Source organism: Macrotis lagotis, chromosome 5 (assembly GCF_037893015.1).
Source record: "Macrotis lagotis isolate mMagLag1 chromosome 5, bilby.v1.9.chrom.fasta, whole genome shotgun sequence".
NCBI lineage: Eukaryota > Metazoa > Chordata > Mammalia > Peramelemorphia > Peramelidae > Macrotis > Macrotis lagotis.
The window spans coordinates 23,184,138-23,203,551 of record NC_133662.1 but is presented as its reverse complement, the minus strand read 5'-3'; positions in this window follow the sequence as shown (position 1 = coordinate 23,203,551).

Here is a 19,414-nt window from a genome sequence, read left to right as displayed (position 1 = left end):
CTCTAGGAAGCAGATCCCTAATGTCTTTAGGAAACAACACCATCTTAAGAAAGTGAAAGTGTTTGCAATTGCTCTATATTCCCATTACATACCCATGCTGTATCTCTCATTAGAATAGAAGTTCCTTGAGGGCTCTATTCTCAGTATTTATACAATGCCTTTGGCATCCTGAGCCCTTAAATGGATTTTTGGATACATTCTCTTAATTTTTTTTTGATACATTCTCTTTAAAGTGATATTTTCCCCTTGTGACCTGTGGCAGCAAATTTTTGGAAAATAGATATAATATGAGTATAAACATGCATTCATATATATATATATATATATATATATATATATATATATATATATATATATATATATATACTCATGTAAACTTCATAGCTATCCTCTATGATCTCCATCTTTCAACCAAGATGGTGAAGTGAAAGGATCACTAGTCCTGAAGTAAGGGGATCTTGTTGTACCATTGACTTGCAATGAGATTTTGTATAATTGGCTCCCTTTTCTTTTTCTATCTTTAAAATGAGAGTTGGTGGGGCTGCTAGGTGGTGCAGTGGATAGAGCACCAGCCCTGGAGTCAGAAGTACCTGAGTTCAAATCCAGCCTCAGACACTTAATAAGGCCACTGTGTAGCCTTGGGCAAGCCACTTAACCCCATTGTCTTGCAAAAAATAAAAAAATAAAATGAGAGTTGGAGTCATCATTCATTGATTAAATTAGCAAATATTTATTACTGAATATTTATTAAAATCTGGTCACTACCTTGAACCTTGGATGATGTGGGTTGGTGGGGGAGGGAGACAGGGAAAGAAATGCAAACAGTCTTGAAAACAAGAATACCTAGATTCAAGTCCTACCTTAACATCATTTGACTATGAGACATTAAACAAATTACTTGATCTTTTGTTGCCCTAGGTGACTGTGAAAGACTATATGAGAAGCAGAATAATTGATGATCTGTATAGGTAGAGGGAGGACAGCTAGGTAGGCCGGGGGATACAGGACCTGTCCTAAAAACAGGAAGACACCTCTTTCTGAGTTTGAACCTGCTCTCAGATACCTACTAGCTAGGTGATCCTGGGTAAGTCATTTCACCTTGTTTGCCTCAGTTTCCTCATCTGTAAAATGAGTTCAAGGAAGAAATGGCACACCACTCCAATATTTTTGCTGAGAATGGGGTCACAAAGACTTAGACAAAAATTAACATATACAATATCCAGAAAGTCAACACTTAGTCAGCTCTGACAGCCAGAAAGCCACAGGACTTTGGTATCTCTGCTCCAGTGGGTGAGCTTCCATACACATACTAACACAGCCTTTATATTGGACTTTTTTTTATTTTAAGACAATGGGGTTAAGAGGGGCTTGCCCAAGGTCACATAGCTAGGCAATTATTAAATGTCTGCGTCAGGATTTGAACTCAGGTCCTCTTGACTCCAGGACCTGTGCTCTATCCACTGCTGCTCTCTACTGGACTTTTTTTTTGCAAGACAGTGGAGTTAAGTGGCTTGCCCAAAGCCACACAGCTAGATAATTATTAAGTGTCTGAGGTCACATTTGAACTCAGGTACTCCTGACTCCAAGGCTGGTGCTCTATCCACTGTGCCGCCTAGCTGCCCCTATACTGGACTTTTAAGCTAATTACTTCACCTTGGACAAATTCACCTCTGGGGACCTCACTTTCTTCCCTGGTAAAATGAGGGTATTGGATTCCATGGCCTCGGAGTTCCCTCCCTCCTCTAAATCTAAGATCCTTTCAAAGTGTAGAAGTGAGGAAGGAGAAACCCAGAGCTTGTTAGCAGCATCTGGGGAAACTGAGGTGACTATTTTTCTCTTTGTGGAAAAGGAGGCTGGGCCTGGGGAAACGATCCATTTCATTTTCCAGAAAGTCACCCTGGGGGCTTGGAATTTGCAGCATTTATTGTCATTATTTCAACTCTGGGGCAAGACACTTATTGCTTATGACAGCAGAAACAACATGTCCTGCCTTAGGGCTGCCTGCCAACCAGCAGAAACCCCCCCCACCCCCCAGTTTCCTTTTGGCCCCTTTCTCCCTCCAGTACCCCTACTCACTTCCCTTCACTCTCCCCTTCTGCAGTCCCATTCCCATACAAGGCTTCAATGTCCTAAAGTCTTGTCTAATCGCTTTCACCCACCCTCAGTACTCCCTTAGTCTGGCTCAGGTGCAGCAAAGCCTTTTCCTTTCCCAGTGATATACTCCTTCAATGCATTTCAATTAAACCAATATTTATAAAATTGCCTACTATATTCCAGGTTCTGGAGGAGATTGAAAATTTACAAAATACATGAACCCTGCTCACATAAAGTGACCAGGCTGACTGGCCCCTTGACTGGAAAGACTTAGCTCCTACCCAGAATGTTATAGAGAATCATCGAATTATAAGAGTTGAAATGGACCTTAGGGGAAAAAATCCAACCCAACATGCTAATGGGTATACTAGCACAGTGGGTGGATTGCTAGGTCTGGAGACCTGAGTTCAAATTCAGCCTAGGAAACCTGTTGTGTGACCCTGGATAAGTCACTTAATTATTATCTGCCTCAGTTTCTTCAAGTAAGAGGGGCTTGTGCAAATCAAATGAGATAATAATTGGAAAGAATTTTGCACAATATCTGCCTCATAGTGAATTCTATGTAAAAGTTATTATTATTATTGATTCTCATTCTTATTACTGTTATTATAATTTTATTATTATTGGTTTTTTTTCAGCATTTATCTCAGTACTGGACATATAATTAGTGAAAAATAAATACTTTTTCTCTTCCCTTATATATGAGGAAACTGAGTCCTTTTCCAAAGACACAAGGCTAGGAAATAGCAAGGTTGAGAATATACCCAGGCCATAGAATGATACAATCATAGAGAGGAAAATAAGGTCCAGAGAGATTAAATTATTCACCCAAAGCTCCTACAACCAGCATGTGGCAAAGTCTAAATTTGAACCCAGGTCCCTTGACTCCAAGATGAGGTAGGTCTCTGTCCATGGATTCATGCCACATTTCTTCAATTTTGTGATTTTGTAATTTTGTGATTCAGGAGACTTACCCTCTAGTTTAGAGAACAAGAAAGAGACTGGATGGTTTTTAATTTCACCCCACCCTATAATCATCATTACAAGATCAGAATACACCTTAAGGATCTTACCAGTATCAAGAAGTTATGATAGAAGATGGTAAGGGAGGGCCGGTAAATTAATTGGCTACATATTTTATGTGATCTGAGGAACCTGAAATTGCTTTATCTCCCCCTCACAAATGAATAAGCCAGTCTAATTACTTAAAATTTCATAAAGTGCCAGAGTTGAAATCAGGAGGGATCTAGGTTAAAATTCTGCCTCTGACAATTACTTGTGCTTAATCTGGTCAAGTTACTTTAATCTCTCCAAGCCTCAGTTTCCCTACCTGTAAAATGTGGGCAATAATATCCATAGTACTTACCTTGAATGGGGTCTTGTGAGGGTCAAATGAGATTTTGTGTAAAATGGTCTCCAAATCTTAAGTCACTATATAAATTTCATCTGTTATTATTAACTGGAATAGTCATTAACACTTCACAGGGCTTAACCATGTCAGTGTAGTGAGGCTGCATGCATGAGTATAATGAAATATTATTCAGCAGTAAGAAATAACAATCAGAAATTCAGAAAAACAAAGGAAGATATGCTTGAACTGAGGCAGGGTGATATAAGAAAGATCAAGAGGACAATATACACAATGACTGCAGCAGTGCAAATGAAAAGATCACCCAAAGGAAACAACTCTGAGTAATGGAAATACCAGTGGAGGTGCTTAGAGAAATGATTCTTGAAGCCTATCTCCTCCCTCATGAAGAGTGATGGAGGGACTATGAGACTAGATCATGATATATACATTGTCAGATGGGTTTCTGTGTCAAATTGTTTTGTTTAATTGGTTTTCTTTGCCACAAGGGGATATTCAATTGAAGGCTGGGCAGGAGTAGGAAAGGTGGGAATTAATGGGATGTAAAAAACAAAATACACCAATAATCTCATTCTAAAATTAAAACCAATTCAATGAGGGAGTTGGAACAAAACAGAAGTGTCCAACTTGGGACCCATTGGTGCAGATTAGTAATTAGGAAATATTTAACAAAATAAGTAAAAAATACCATACAACATAAATAATGTTAATTTCTAAATCAATATGTGGCCCATAGGTATGCCTTTCTATCTGCATTTGACACAGTTGGATTAAAGGACTTTTGAAATCCCTTCCAACTCTGACATTATAACTGTTTATGAATCCATTGGTCAAATCCTTCCCAAGGTGGTAGTTAAAAGACAGCAAATTTTGATGTAGAAAAAAAAGAGAGTTTGAGTCTAGGTCAGTACAATAAAGATCTCTTCCTATTCAGGTTGAACATGAAGCCCTACCACCCTAAAGTAGGAAAAATTAGTGCTTGCAAGAGGGGTGGTGAGAAAGTAAGGGGTGGCTTCAAAAGTAAGCTTTACAGTTTTTTCCCAAAGGTTCATTTTTCCTGTCTTTGTATATTTCATACACCCTCAAAACAACCCTATAGTTGAGGAAGGTCTTCAGATTCAGTTGAAGGTTGGGCAGGAGAACTCTCTGAATTCTAAATCCTCTGATGTCCTAGGCTATCTGAGGCCACATTTGAACCTAGATCTTCCTGACTCCAGGCCCAGTGCTCTAACCACTGTACCACCTAGCTATCCTAGGAAGGCCCTTAGAGATCATCAAATCTAGTCTTATATAATAATAATGATAAAGAAAAGGAGAATAAAAAGAAGAAAGATGAAGAAGAAAAAAGAAGAAAGAATCATTTAGATAGTACTTAAGATTTACCAAATCCTTAACAAATTCTTTTACAGAAAAGACTATGGCCTCTAAAGGATAAATTATTTACCCAAGGTCACACAGGCAATCAGTGACAGAACCAAGATTTGGATACAAGTCTAATTCCAAATCCAATATGCTATCAGCTGCCTCTTCAGGTACCTTTTGAGGGCCAGGACATCATGCTGTAAGGAAAGACTGATGGTTTTGGAATCAGAGGACATGAATTTGAATCCTGACCAAACCATTTACTACCTAAACAAGATAGATCAGGGGATAGACCAAAGTTCAAATCCAGCCTCAGACAATTACTAGTTGGGAAAACCTGGACTATTCACTTCACCTGTCTACCTATCAATAAAATCAGAATAATGATAGAAAATACCTTCTAGAGTAGTTGTGAAGATAAAATGAGATAGGATTTGTGTGGTGCTTTGTAAACCTTGAACTGCTGAATAAATGATAGCCATTATTCCTTATCTGTAAAATAAGAAGATTGTTCTAGATCCTACCAGCTCTAAATCTATGCTCTTATAAGTACACTGGCTCTAGGGACAGCTAGAAAACTCAGTGAATAGAGGCCTGGGCCTGGAGTCAGGAGTTGAAATAAGGCTTCAAACATTTATTAGCTATGTGACCTTGAGCAAGTCGTTTAACCTCTCAATCCACTAGAGAAGGAAATGGCAAACCACTGCAGTATCTTTGCCAAGAAAACCCCATGGATAGTATGGACTATGAAGAGTCAGATTTTAATGAATGATTGAACTACAAATACTGACTCTCAGTTAAATATGCTTTCTTTTGGATTGGGGTAAGTGGGGAAAAAAGATCTTACATAGAGTTCTCTGATCTTTTTTTTCAAATCATAAATCTTAGAGAGGGGGAGCTAAGTAGGGGCAATGGACAAAGTGAAGAACCTTGGAGTCAAGGAGTCTCATCTTTCTGGCCTCAAATCTGGCCCCAGACACTTGCCCTGTGGCAATCTGATTGCCTCTGTTTCATCATCTGTAATATGCGCAGCAAAGAAAATGGAACACTAGTCCAGTTCCTTGCCAAGAAAATACCCAAGGGGTTCATTAAATACCGAAAAACTGAACAACATCTGAAGGTCTTAGAGAGAAGGAAACTTAGAGAACATCCAGTCCAATCCCCTTCCTTTCAGATGGGGAAACTGAGGGACAAAGAGGAAGAATAGCTTACTCAATGTCATAAAGAAAGTAAATAGAAGAGTCCCAGAGTTTGGGGTCACAAGATTCTTTACAAAGAAACAATGACTTGGGAAGTAATTATGCAAGCAGGGGAATAATATAAACTTAGAATAAACATGCAGTCAGAGTGTGAGACCCTTAAACTAGACCACACAGACTTCAATTTCACTCCCTTTCTCCCATCTCACAGTCCCCCCCTTTCCTCACCAGCACCCCCCCCAGCCCCCGCCAGCCCACACTGGAGCCAAGAGAGCACACATCAGAATGGGCAGCATAGTGCTAAATGTGTCTCCCAGAGGCCACAAATGTCTCTTGTGGTGACTTAAGACTTTAAAAACTGCCCAGGGATTCTGGGGCCCAGCTCAGTTCTGCTTCCCATTAGGATAAACACATCCCTTCAGTTTAGGAACCAAACACACCTTTCCAGAAATAGCCAGCCTACCAGGGGAAAGATACTTCTTTTGCCGGCTCCCCACAGGCATATCATTACTGTCTAATCTCTTTTATCCACCCTGCTTTCCCCCTCTAGAATTCAAACTGCATCTTTAAACTGTTTAAATAGTAGTTTAGCCATCCCTGATGATGTGATACTGGATTCCTAGGTGGACAAATCAAGAGGCAAAAGTCTGCTTTGGAAAAAAAGGCTGAGAAGTAGCAATTTCCCTGAGAAATAGAGATGCAACATCTGTGATGCTATATCTACCATATACCACATATAAATATTTATTAAGTGCCTTCTGTATAACATATAGAGACATTTATCAAATGCCTACTACATACATATACAAACATTTATTAAGTACCTACTACATGCTATATACATTTATTAAGTACCCACTATATACAAACATTTATTAAATACAAGGCATGATACTAAGCTCTGATATAGGTTTGGGTTTGAAGCCTGGTTCAGCTACTGACTAGCTGTGTGAACTTGTGGGACTTGTTCTCCCTGATCCTCAATATTCTCATCTGTAAAATAACTCTGTGAGGTAAGATATTATTATGATCCCCATTTTACAGATGAGGAAACAGTGACTTTCTCAGGATTATGTGATTAAACTGAGGCAGAATTCAAACTCATGTCTTCCTGACTACAAGGCTTACTTGACAGCTGACAGCAAAATGGATAGAACCCAGGAACATGAAGCCATGAATTTGAAACTAGTCTTAGACACTTACTAGTTTTGTGGCCCTGGGCAAGTCATTCAACCACTACTTGCCTCAGTTTCCTCAATTGTAAAAGGAGGATAACAAAAATAACAAGGATCCACCTTGCAGGGTTGTTTCAAGGATCAAAAGAGGGAATATTTTTAAGAAATATTTTGCATGGTGTCTGTCACATAGTAGGTGCTGTAAAAATACTTATTACCTTTCTTTCCATCCCCCCCCCCATCCACTGTGCCATCTAGCAGCCTGACTCAATATGTGATCTTGGACAAATCACTCCTCCTGCCCCAGGTCTTAGTTTCCTTATCTATAAAATGAATTTGATGATCTATAATGTCCTTTTCATTTCTATCATTTCATTTTATGATAAGGAAAATATGGTTAGTATGGGAAGATATTGGAATATGTAAGACTTGTATTTGGGGGGTTATTTGAAGGGATTTAGAGGGGGCCCAGTACTGGATAAGACTGAAATTAGTAAGGTTTGGCTTGGGTGCCCCAAATGTCTTTCTTCCCAGACTCATCTTCCTTGGAAGCTCCATTTCTTTTCTACCCACATCATGCTCTCTTCTATCAAACTTGTTCTCATCCTTTATTCACATTAAGGGAAAAAATGACCATAACAGCCAATAGTGGCTGTGGAAATTTGCTTAAACAGGGCGGTGGAATGGAAAGGCTAGATGCCAGTCAGAAGAACTGAGTTTCAATCAATCTAATTAAGAAGTTTACAATGGCTAAAGTCACTTAAAGGAACAGATAGTCTTGGAAAAGTTACTCCATTCTCTCAGAACTTAGAGTCATTCAACTGCAAAATGGAGTTCATCAACCCTGTCCTCCCAAATTCAATGAATCTGCAAAAATTCATGAGCTAAAACAGTTGGTGAGTTGTGAAAATAGAGAACTAACTATGTATTTTTCAGAACAGCCTCCATTTGCTGGAGGGTGATTTAGTGAAATGAGTCAGCCTTTTCTGTCCTCTGAAGTTCCATCCCTAGGCAGATTCTGATTCTACCTTCAGGTAGACTCTGTTCTATACTTTAGCTTGCACTGGGGGTGGATACACTGAGTTGGGAAATTAAAAACCAGTCAGGGCTATTTCTAGTTTAGAAAACACATCTGGGGATCAGACCTGAGAATCCAGGATTCATGTATCTTATTTTGTGAAGAGCAGGCAAGGCCAAGTGAAATAACTGGCAGAGGAGGGAAGGACTTATTTTTGTTTTTGTTTTAGTCATTTTTCATGCATATCTGACTCTTCATGACTCAGGGGTTTTCCTGGCAAAGACATTAGAGTGGTTTGCCATTTCCTTCTCCAACTCGTTTTACAGATGAGGAAACTGAGGTAAATAGGGTTAATTTGTCCATGGTCACAGAGTTAATAAGTGTCTGAGGCCAGATTTGAATTCAGGAAGATGAGGCTTCCTTTTACCATAGTTTGCTACTGGCTGAATCAGAGAGTCACTAGCACATACCTAAGGAAATGGAAGCCCAAAGAGGTTTAAATGACATGCTCAAGATTAATGCTAAAAAAAAAAGGCAGGATTTGAATGAAAGTCCTCTAACTTGAGAGCTAAGTCTCTTTCTCCTGATGTCTAAAGTTCCATTGCTATGAATTATTTCTTTTCCTCCATCTTCTCTAACCCCCAGTCCTAACCTTCCTCCCCCACCCCACCCGTCCCTACCCAACGGTTCCTTTGGAGGCCAAAATACCAGCCCACCAAAAATGCTTGGGTTTGCGCTATCATATTTTCTTTTGGATTTCTGGAGTGTAAAGAAATCCGTGCTCACTATTATCCTAGGAAAATTTCAATCATCGAAATGAAAGAGAACAGAAGCAGAAAAAAAAGGTCTGGTTTTAATGAAGAACGTTCAAGGAAAGATGGGTTTTTCTGTGGGCGCCCTGTGTCAGCTTGTGTGTAGTTATAGCTTATGGTGTATGTGCTGGGGGGAGGTCTTGATTATGCATCTATGTCCTGGTCCTGCATGCACAGGCCAGTTCATACATGTAGACATTAGCTGCATGCCCAGTCTCTCAAAGCCTCCATCCGGTCACAATCAGAAGGAGCGAAAAAGAAATCTGCATTTCATTGTGGATGTTGTAAAAATAATCATAGAGGGAGCATTGAAAATGGGAGCTGTTGACTTGCCGCTGGGTGTGGGACTTCTCTCCACTGAAATGCTTCGAAAGCTGTAAACTATAAGTCAAAATGTCTTCAAGAGGATGTCGCTTCTGGTTACTGTGATCTTAGTTCTGAGGAGTCCCTCCCTACATTTGCCAAGGAGAGGAGATGAGGGGCAGGAAGGGGGAGTACGCAGGGTGGGGGGATTTAGGGAGCCAGGGGAAGGCTGTGAGAGTCCGGGCTTAAAGGAGGCTTTGTTTTTAATTATCCTCGCCTTGGAATCTGGCGAAACCTTCTGCTTTCTGGCACTTGGGGTTCAGATAAAAATCCTCCCTGTTGCGGACTGCTCCCTGAAGCTTAGAGGGTCAGTAGCTTGGGCGCCGGAGGACCAGAGTTCAAGTTTCACCTCGGACGCTAGGTGTGTGACCTTGGACAAAGTGTTTCACATCTCGGTGGCCTCATCTGTAAAACGAGGGAGTTGGCCGGGATGGCCTCCGAAGTGCCTTCTAGAGCCCTGCTCCTCTGACCTTCCGTTACAGTCTGTCTGCCTAGGGCTTCCTGCCCCTACATCTTGTTCTTATTGCTACTCTACCTCCTTTCACCCAGTTAAATGATTCTCCATGCTCAGTGCCCCCGTAGGACTTGATTTTATTTTCAGGTTGAACAGGATCCGTATTCTCTCTTCCTGCCCCTTCTCCAGGAATAATTTGAGTTCTGCCATAAAAAACCCCCTCATTTTCGTCTTTCTTCATTACCATCAAGTTTTGACTCTACCCAAGCGGGAAGGAGGGGATCGGTGGATGCAGCTTAAAAACAAACAAACGGTTTTTCGTGTGAACGCAGAACCTTACCGTATACTTGCAAAAAAAAAAAAAAGAAAGGGGGGGGAAAAATTGACACCAGAGGTTTTTGCTGAAAAGCGATTCAGTCCAGAATGTTTCCTTTCTGAAGGCTCCACCGCCCCCAAGGAGACCAGTAGGTGGTCATCGTTGATGGACTTTAAAATGCAGATTTAGCCTAAGTGAGCTGGTGCCAAACCTTCCCCAGCTCCCTGATGAAGTCCAAAATAAATTCACACCTCCTCATTTCTGTCCCATTAATCAATCAGCTCCAGACACTGGCCAGCACACAGACCAGGGCCAGTTGGATGGAGACACAGAATACATGTTTTCAGATATTTTAAAATTAATTTTATTTCCTGTCCATATTTTTAATTTCACCTCCTTTGCCAAAATGCAACTGTGCTGTACATCTTGTCAGGAAAACTATAAATTCCATCACTGAAACAACACAAAATTCCTGTATTTGTCCTTAAGCTGGGGGTGGGGGGGGGAGCCTAAATAGCAAGAAGTTAAAATAGTTTGGAGGAAACTATGGAACATATCGGTCATAAGCAGACAATTCATTTATTCTTCATTATTGTTCTTTTTACAGCAACCCCTTTTTTTATTTACAGGCTATTTATCCTGGGTTTTTCAACTCTACTGATTAAGCAAGACCACAGAAGGCAGAAGAAAAGGCATAGACTTAGTGAAAAAGAATGTAAAAAATAAACTCACCCATTAAAGCTCATAGTGCAGGGGAGAGTTCCTCATATTTAATCCACAATCCTAAAAACTGTGGCTAGATGAGTTTCCTGCCAGCTCTGAATCCTGTGATCCAATGAGCTGATTTTTTTTTTCCCTCAACAATTTACAAGGTACTAGGTTGGGAGAGGCTAGTAGAGACAGGAACCCTGGTTGAAGCAATAGGTAATGATTGGCAGCTTGTTACAAAAGAGAAGACAAAAAAGCAGACAGAAAAATTCAAAATGGACAGCAATCTGTGGCCACTTAGACCGCAAGACCTCTATAGGTCTTGAGGCCATCCACATATAATAAAGAAATATTCTATTTGTAGCATCATCATGTAATACCGTCAAGAAAAAGTTAAACTGTGTTGATTATCCTTATTTAAAGAGGGTAAGAAAGTATTTTTGCCTGTGTTAAGAAATATTTTCATTTGAAAATTCTTAAAATAAAAAAAGTTTGTTACTTAGAGAGAATAAGCTTCAGTTGTTTGGAAAATTCACTTATGTAACACAGCTCATTTCCAAATGAAACTAAGAGAGTCTCTGTAATGAAAGTTCTTTGGAACATCTCAAAGCAAATGGAATTGGAAATTCCTATAGCTCTGTAACTCTGAAATGAACACAATCTGAGTTCTAAGCCCCCAGAGAAATATCATTGCCTCATAAGGCCTTAAGTGACTATAACTTTATGTGGTATCTGGATGTCTAGAGGTTAGTATAGAGTATCTGTAGGCCAGCCGCTTAATCATGCTTCTTTGGATGAATGGGGGAATGAATGAATAAAAAAATATTTATTAAATGCTTCTATATGATAGACACTATACATATGCAACAAAAATAGTCTCTGCCCTCAAGGAGTCTACATTTTAATGGGAGAAATATGTAGCATCTCTTTATATTTGTATTTGCTAAATTGTTTGTGAGTCTCACTGTGAAACCACTCTACTAAACTCTGCAATAATTTTTCTTTGACCTGAATGCTTTGAATTTTGACTATGATATTCCTAAGAATTTTCATTTTGAGATTTCTTTCATGGGGCAAGTGAGTTCTTATTATTTTTGTTTTACATTCTAGTTCTCAGAGATCTAGGTAGTTTTCTTTCATGACTTCTTGAAATATGTTATCTAGGCTCCTTTTGGGATCACAGATTTCAGGTAATCCAGTGATTTTTAAATTGTTCCTTCTTGATCTATTTTCCAGACTATTTGTTTTTGATATGACGTATCTTACATTTTCTTCCATTTTTTAAAAAAATCTTTTGGCTTTGTTTTATTATTTCTTGTTATCACAACGAGTCATTAATTTTTTTGGTCAGAAGGAAACTGTTTCTTGGAAATGATCTTGTAACTCTTGTACCAAGCCTTTAATTTTTTTTTGCTAAATGATTATATGTTGTAGACATAGATACATATGTTGTTCTGCCATTAGAAGATCACAGGCTTACTATCCTATCCAGGAAAGCAGAGCAGGGAACTCACCTAGAGAGGCCAGAATCAAGGATTCAGTAACACAGGATCTCCTCACTAGGCCAGCAACACTATTTACCAAAACAAGGTTGGAAGAATGACTAAATAAAATAAATAAACATGTCTATATACATAGGCATGCATGTGGGTATGTGCGCATATCTATTATATGCACATAGGTATGTTAATACATACATAAACACATACAGGTACATAAATACATAACCTGTCTCTCCCATTAGAAGGTATAATTCCAGAGAAGCAAGAACCATTTTATTTGTGTCTTGGGTCTCAAGCTTGTAACAGATCTGGTATATAATTAGTACTTTTTGATCAAGTTATTAATTAATCACTTCAACTGTTTTTATTTTTTCTTCCTCTAATAAATTTTCCTTATATTAATTTTATTTACACTTCTTTATGTATTTATGTGCCTGTTGTTTCCCTTGATAAACTATAAACTCCTTCCCAGTTTCTAGCATATTATTGTTGTTCAGTCATTTTAGTTTGACTCTTTATGACCCCATTTTCTTGACAAAAATACTGGAGTAGGTCGCCATTTTCTTATCCAGCTCATTTTACAAATGAGGAAACTGAAGCAAACAGGATGAAGTGATTTGCCCAGGGTCACTCAGCTAGTAAGTGTCTGAGGTCAGATTTGAATTCAGAAAGATGAATATTCCTGATTCTAGGCCCATTGCTCTATCTACTATGCCAACTAACTGACCCCATCAAATTCTTGTTGATTGATCATTAGTCCTCTTCTTCAAAGATGGGAAGAAGTTATATTTTCTCATTTTTCTTTCAGGTCAATCTTAGTTATTACAATAATAGCCTTCTGTCCTAGAATTTTTTTTTTAGGTTTTTGCAAGGGAAATGGGGTTAAGTGGCTTGCCTAAGGCCACACAGCTAGGTAATTATTAAGTGTCTGTGGTCGGATTCAAACTCAGGTACTCCTGACTCCAGGGCCGGTGCTCTATCCACTGCGCCACCTAGCCACCCCTGTCCTAGAATATTTAAAGGACTATCAAGGGTAAGACTTATTCTATTTAGCTCCAGAGGGAAGAATGAGAGTCAAGGATTTGAAGTTGCCAAAAAAAAAAAAAAGACTAATTTAGGCTGAATGGGAAATATTCATGTCAATTAGAGTTATCTCAAAGTAGAATTATCCTCCTTGGAAAAGTGGAATTGTCCTTGGAAGAACTTCTTGGAGCTCCTCAGAGGCTCACTAACTACTTTATAAAGTATTCTTTTAAAGATCAGGCTCTTCTTAATCTCTTCCATCACCTAGAACCCCTTCTCTCTTTGCAAAGAACAGTTGAGTAAAAGGATCCCTTTTCAAGGATATTGTTCTACATGTTCTAGATGCTTAAACAGTCAAACTGGACTACCCCAGACCCATCTGATATCTTCTGTCATTGCTCCTCATTCCTTCCCTTCTCTTTGTCATTGTTCACAGGACCATAGACTTTGAGTTGAAAAGGACCTCAGAAGCCATCCAGATTTTACAGATAAAGAAACTGAGATTCAGGGAGCATTTAACAATGACCTGCCCATGGTTACCTAGATACTAAGTGTCAGAAGTGAAACTCAAACTCAGGTCTCCCAGATTCAGCTCCCTAGGGAACTAGGGAGACTCCCTATAGGGAGTAGACTCCCATATAGATTCTCATATAGACTCCCATAGGGAGCTCCCTATCCACTACACATGTTGATCATCTTGCCCCCTCTGCCTAGATGCCCTTTCTATCCTTCATTTCTGCCTGTTGATACTTTACCCATCATCATTCAAAGCCCTGCTCAAACATAATTTCTTCTATGAAACTCTCCTATTCCCTTTCACACCCAGCACCCACATAGACAGCTGGAAATGATATCTTCTGGCTCAGAATCTTATGGTATATTGTTTATGCTTCTCATTTTCTAATGTGAAATAGTAATCTATGTTCATGCCTTCTCTCTTCTATTATAGTGTAAGGTATTTCAGGAACAGGATGCCTATTATTTAGATATCTAGCTCCCCCAATGCTTTGCACTGTGTATGTATTTCAGTGATTATTTCAATAAACATTTATCTTAGATTTCTACTCTGTGTCAGACACTGAGGAGTTTTGTTTCATTTTGCTTTGTTGTTGTGAATGGGACCTGGGATTTTATTTGTATAGGGAGAGCCCAGTAGCTCCCTGGCACCCAAGTAGCTGGGTGGCATTAGTGCTGGATCTGATGATTCCTAGCTCTAAACTTGGATGAGTCACTTAATTTTTGCTTACCTCAATGTCCTCAAATGTAAAATGAGGATAATAGCACCTGCCTTAAAGGGTTACTGTGAAGAACCATTTGTAAAGTGATTAATGCACAGTGCCTGGCTAGAGATGCTATGTTTATTTATATATTTATTTATATTTCTATGTTTATTTATCCCTCTACAAATACAGATCAGTATTGTTCTGCAACTTTTAGCCTCAGGACACTGAGAAGCAAAATGACCAATTGTCCAAGGTGGGGCAGACTGTGTTAGAGATGAAACTTGAACCATATGGTAGGAGCAATATTCTTAGGTCCTACCCTAAACAAACTCAGTTTTTCCTTAAAAATTAATACTTAATTGGTTCAAAGCACCAAAGGCTCAGCCACTGATAAAGCTTCCTGGAGTCTTTCATACAAATACCAAGATATAAATAATCCTTCAGACTGGCAGAGCCACATCATAACTAATACTAGCCCTGGGCAACTTCAACTGCATTAATGCTATTTCCTTGCTGAGCCTCTTTTCCCTGCTACAGCTGAACATATTCACTTTTTTTAAGGGTTTTTGTTTTTTGTTTTTTGTTTGTTTTTGCAAGGCAAATGGGTTAAGTAGCTTGCCCAAGACCTCACAGCTAGGTAATTATTAAGTGTCTGAGGCCGGATTTGAACTCAGGTACTCCTGATTCCAGGGCAGGTGCTCACCTAGTTGCCCGGCATATTCACTTTTGTTCATTGTCAACTCTTCTATGAATGTCTCCTTTTGTTTCTGAATCAGTTGTGGTCTACTATAGCAGGTCTTCCTGACCTTGTGGTCTTGTGGTCTATTCCCTGCAATTTCTCTAAGGTCCTGGGAATGTAAATGAAACTTCCCTGCCTTCAAGGGACTCAAATTTTACTAGGAGGAAACAATGTGTTGAGAGATAAATACCAAGTAATTTTGGTGGTGGAATCAGGTTAGGCCTTGGGGGGAAGTTGACACTTGAGTCAAGCCTTAAAAGAAATTTAGAAACTTTAGGAGGAGGAGATGAATAGAGGGTGAGTCTTAAGCATGGAGAATAACTTGGGTCTAGATGGAATGTTGTCTATAAAGATGGCAGAAGTATATCATCCCATTCATGGGTCATCTTCTCACTCTCTCTTGCCTTCCATATCTAATTTGTTGCTAAATCCCGTTCATTTCACTTTGATATTTCTTGTATAAGCCCCCTTCTCTAACTCTGCCACCACTCTGGCCCAGGTCCTCATCAACTTATGTCATGTTCTGTGGGTTGGTCCCCTTGCCTCAATTCTCTCCCTATAGCCAACCATTTTCTTATTTATCCAAGTGATCTTCCTAAAATAAGAGACCTGATCATATCATTCCCCCACTCAATAAATTCCATGCAGTCCCTATTATTTCCAGGATCAATCTTCTTTTGAACTTTGTTTTGTTTTGTTTTTTTGCAAGGCAATGGGGGGTTAAGTGGCTTGCCCAAGGCCACACGGCTAGGTAATTATTAAGTGAGGTGGCATTTGAACTCGGTACTCCTGACTCCAGGGTCCACGCTCTATCCACTGTGCCACCTACCTGCCCCCTTTTGAACTTTTAAAGTTCTTTCTAACCCGTTTTTTCCTACAAAGTTCTTTCCTACAGAGCTACACATGGAAGCCTGACTCAGGATAAATATTGGGCTATAGGCATTTAGGGATCTAATGAAGGATTCTCTATCTACTAGATACAGCAATTTTCCTCATCTCTTGTTCTGATCTGTAATTATACAGTTTGTTTGTTAATGTGTTTCCTTACAATTCCAACCATTCTCTTTTTTTTTTTTTTGGCTTTTTTGCAAGACAATGGGGTTAAGTGACTTGCCCAAGGTCACATAGGTAGGTACATTATTGTCTGAGGTCAAATTTGAACTCAGGCCCTCCTGACTCCAGGGCCAATGATCTATCCACTGTACCACATAGCTGCCCACCCCAAACAGTTTCTTTGTGATAATTTGCATGTCTGAATGCATATGTACTCTTATCTGTTAAAAGTCTATACTCGGTGGCTAGGTGGCGTAGCGGATAAAGCACCTGCCCTGGAGTCAGGAGTACCTGGGTTCAAATCCGGTCTCAGACACTTAATAATTACCTAGCCGTGTGGCCTTGGGCAAGCCACTTAACCCTGTTTGCCTTGCAAAAAAAAAAAACCCAAACCTAAAAAAAAAAATCTACACTCAATGAATACTGAGACAGATGGGGAGCTTCATAGATGTGCACATTCCTAAAATTCTGGTGCCTAGCAGTTTGCCTCAAGCACACTATGATAGCTTTTTTAAAAACTTTTTAAACAGACCTAGAATATTTTCTTTACTGAAATTTGTCCAGACAGTTTTCATGAGAATCTTATATGGACTTTAGGTCCAGAGAATATGGTTGATCTGCTAGTTCTATTTTAGAAGTGCCAGTAGTTACCCCAAACGTTGAATTCCTTTTTGGGTAGCTCAATATAATCTTGGGGGTCTTTCTGAGTTGTTAATTTGTTAATCCTAGTTAAGTGTGACATAGAAACTCCACTCGGACTACCCTTGAAATAGAGGGGTCCATTAGGGAAATTTTGGGTATTCTTTGGTAATGGAACTCAGATCAAATTTTCTTGGAGCCTCAAGGGCCATGCCCATAGTATGAAGATCCCAAGGAAAAACTTTGGGACACCTAAAACTTTGTCCTGAGGAACTAAGGAAACTGTACTCAGTTTGAGTTCTCATAGGAAAAGTTAAAGGATAATTTCCATTCAACCCCAGGTCTCTCCTCCTTGTGGGAACATATCTTTCCTGTTGAGAAGCAAAGTTTTGTTTTCTTTTCCTTTAATCATTAGTTAATGATTAAAATCATATAGCATGTGTAAGTTAAGAATAGACACAATTCTTGGTGGGCAAAAGGAAAGGTTGAGTGTCCCAGCAGCCCCAGACTCAGAACTGATTTGTTATGGCATTGGATGTCCAAATAAGCCCAGAGAAGAAGAGTCCCTCAGTAGCAGAGGGAGAAAAAGTATTCCAATCACCCAAATAACAATGGATCAGAGTTGCCATACAAGTGCCAAACCAAATGGTTTTGGATCCTCACCTGAAAGGACCTTGGGTCCCTAATCCCTGTGGGGAGAACCACAATGCTCTGAGGAGCCCTGGTAGGTCCAAGTTTTCCCTCTGAGAAGCGACGTTTAAAGTTCTGTACTTTTCTTTTTCTTTTTCTTTATTGTTTTTGGGTGGAGAAAGTTTTTTGAAAACACCAAGTCAGGCAGTAATCTATTATAATTTTGTAAAATGATATCTGTTTGTTAAATTGTATGACCATGTATTTGGAAGTATAGAAGAATATTAATTACTGGGTTAGATTGTGAACCGTGCAACACGGACTTTTCACCAACGCACCAGGTCACTAAAGAGCTAGAGTATCTGGGACAAAGTTCTTTCTCAAAAATACCCCACTAGATTTTCTGAGGACAAGTATTAAACTGGGAGACTGGGGGAAGAATGTAAGGGTGGGAGTCATTTGAATCAATCAATCATTCCTGCGTCAATTAAAGTAGCAAACAAGATTCTCTTGGGGCAGCTAGGTGAATGGAGAACTGAACTTAGTCAAGGAAACTTGAGTTAAAATCTAGCCTCAAACACTTACTAGCTATGTGATTCTTGGCTAATCACTTAATCACTGTCTTCCTCAGTTTTCCCAATTAATAATAACACCAACCTCAAAAGCTTATTGTGAAGATTAAGTGAGATAATAGGGCAGGCGCCTGGTCTAGAATCAACAAGTCTCATTTTCAAATCTGACCTCAGACATGTACAAGCTGTATGACCCTGGGCAAATCATTTCACCCTGTTTTCTTCAGTTTCCTCATCGGTAAAATAAGCCAGAGAAGGAAAAGGAAAATCACTCTATTATCTTTGCCAAGCAAATGCCATATGGGGTCACAACGAATTAGAAACAACTGAATAAAAATAGCACCATGTCTTGCACATTTGTGAAGCACAATTGCTTATTGCTTTGCCTTACCTCTTGCCTCCAAACTTGACATTTTTATTAATATCTTTTTAAAATCAATGAATGAATCAAAACTTTCAACCAGGGGAAGTCCTTAACCAATTAGGAAGGAATGTAAGTCACAGAACAAAATGAGATGCCATTGAACAGAAAGTATATTAGGATTGGTTGAAGAATTGGTCATAACCTGTGGGACTTGAATTAAAAATAGCTAGCTAATTTGAAATCCAGGATTCTAATTGTGGGCTAACCTAGTGGGTAGAGCAGTTCCATTCAAGTTCTTGAGAAGGAATCACTTTTGTAGAAAAAGGGGGAGACAAGGGAAGGTTCTTGTCTCCTCTCCTCTTCACTTGACCAGAGAAAAATCTTACAAATTTCAAAAGATCAGGAAGATTCGCCCTCCCTATCAATGACAGGAAGCACCCCTGTTAAAGGAAGTGATTAACAACAGTGTTTACATCAGTCAAATAGAACCAGTGAAGAAAGTATCTTGAGGACTTAACAAGAATCCAATGGAAAGTTAGACCCAAGAGGAGTTTCATAAGAACTCTATAAAAGGGAGAAAAGGCTTTCTAGCAAAGACACACGGTAAATTACCCCTTTGTTTCATGTATTCTCTAAGGTGAGCCCATCTCCCCTTGGACTCTGCATATACTTAGGAACAATCCCTGGTTTGGGAGATGTTTTGTACCAACTGTTCACATTATGGCACATTAGTAAATATCTGTTCCTAGGTTCCTGTTCCTGTTCCTAAACACTAAGTAAGTGGATGGCTAATTGAGAA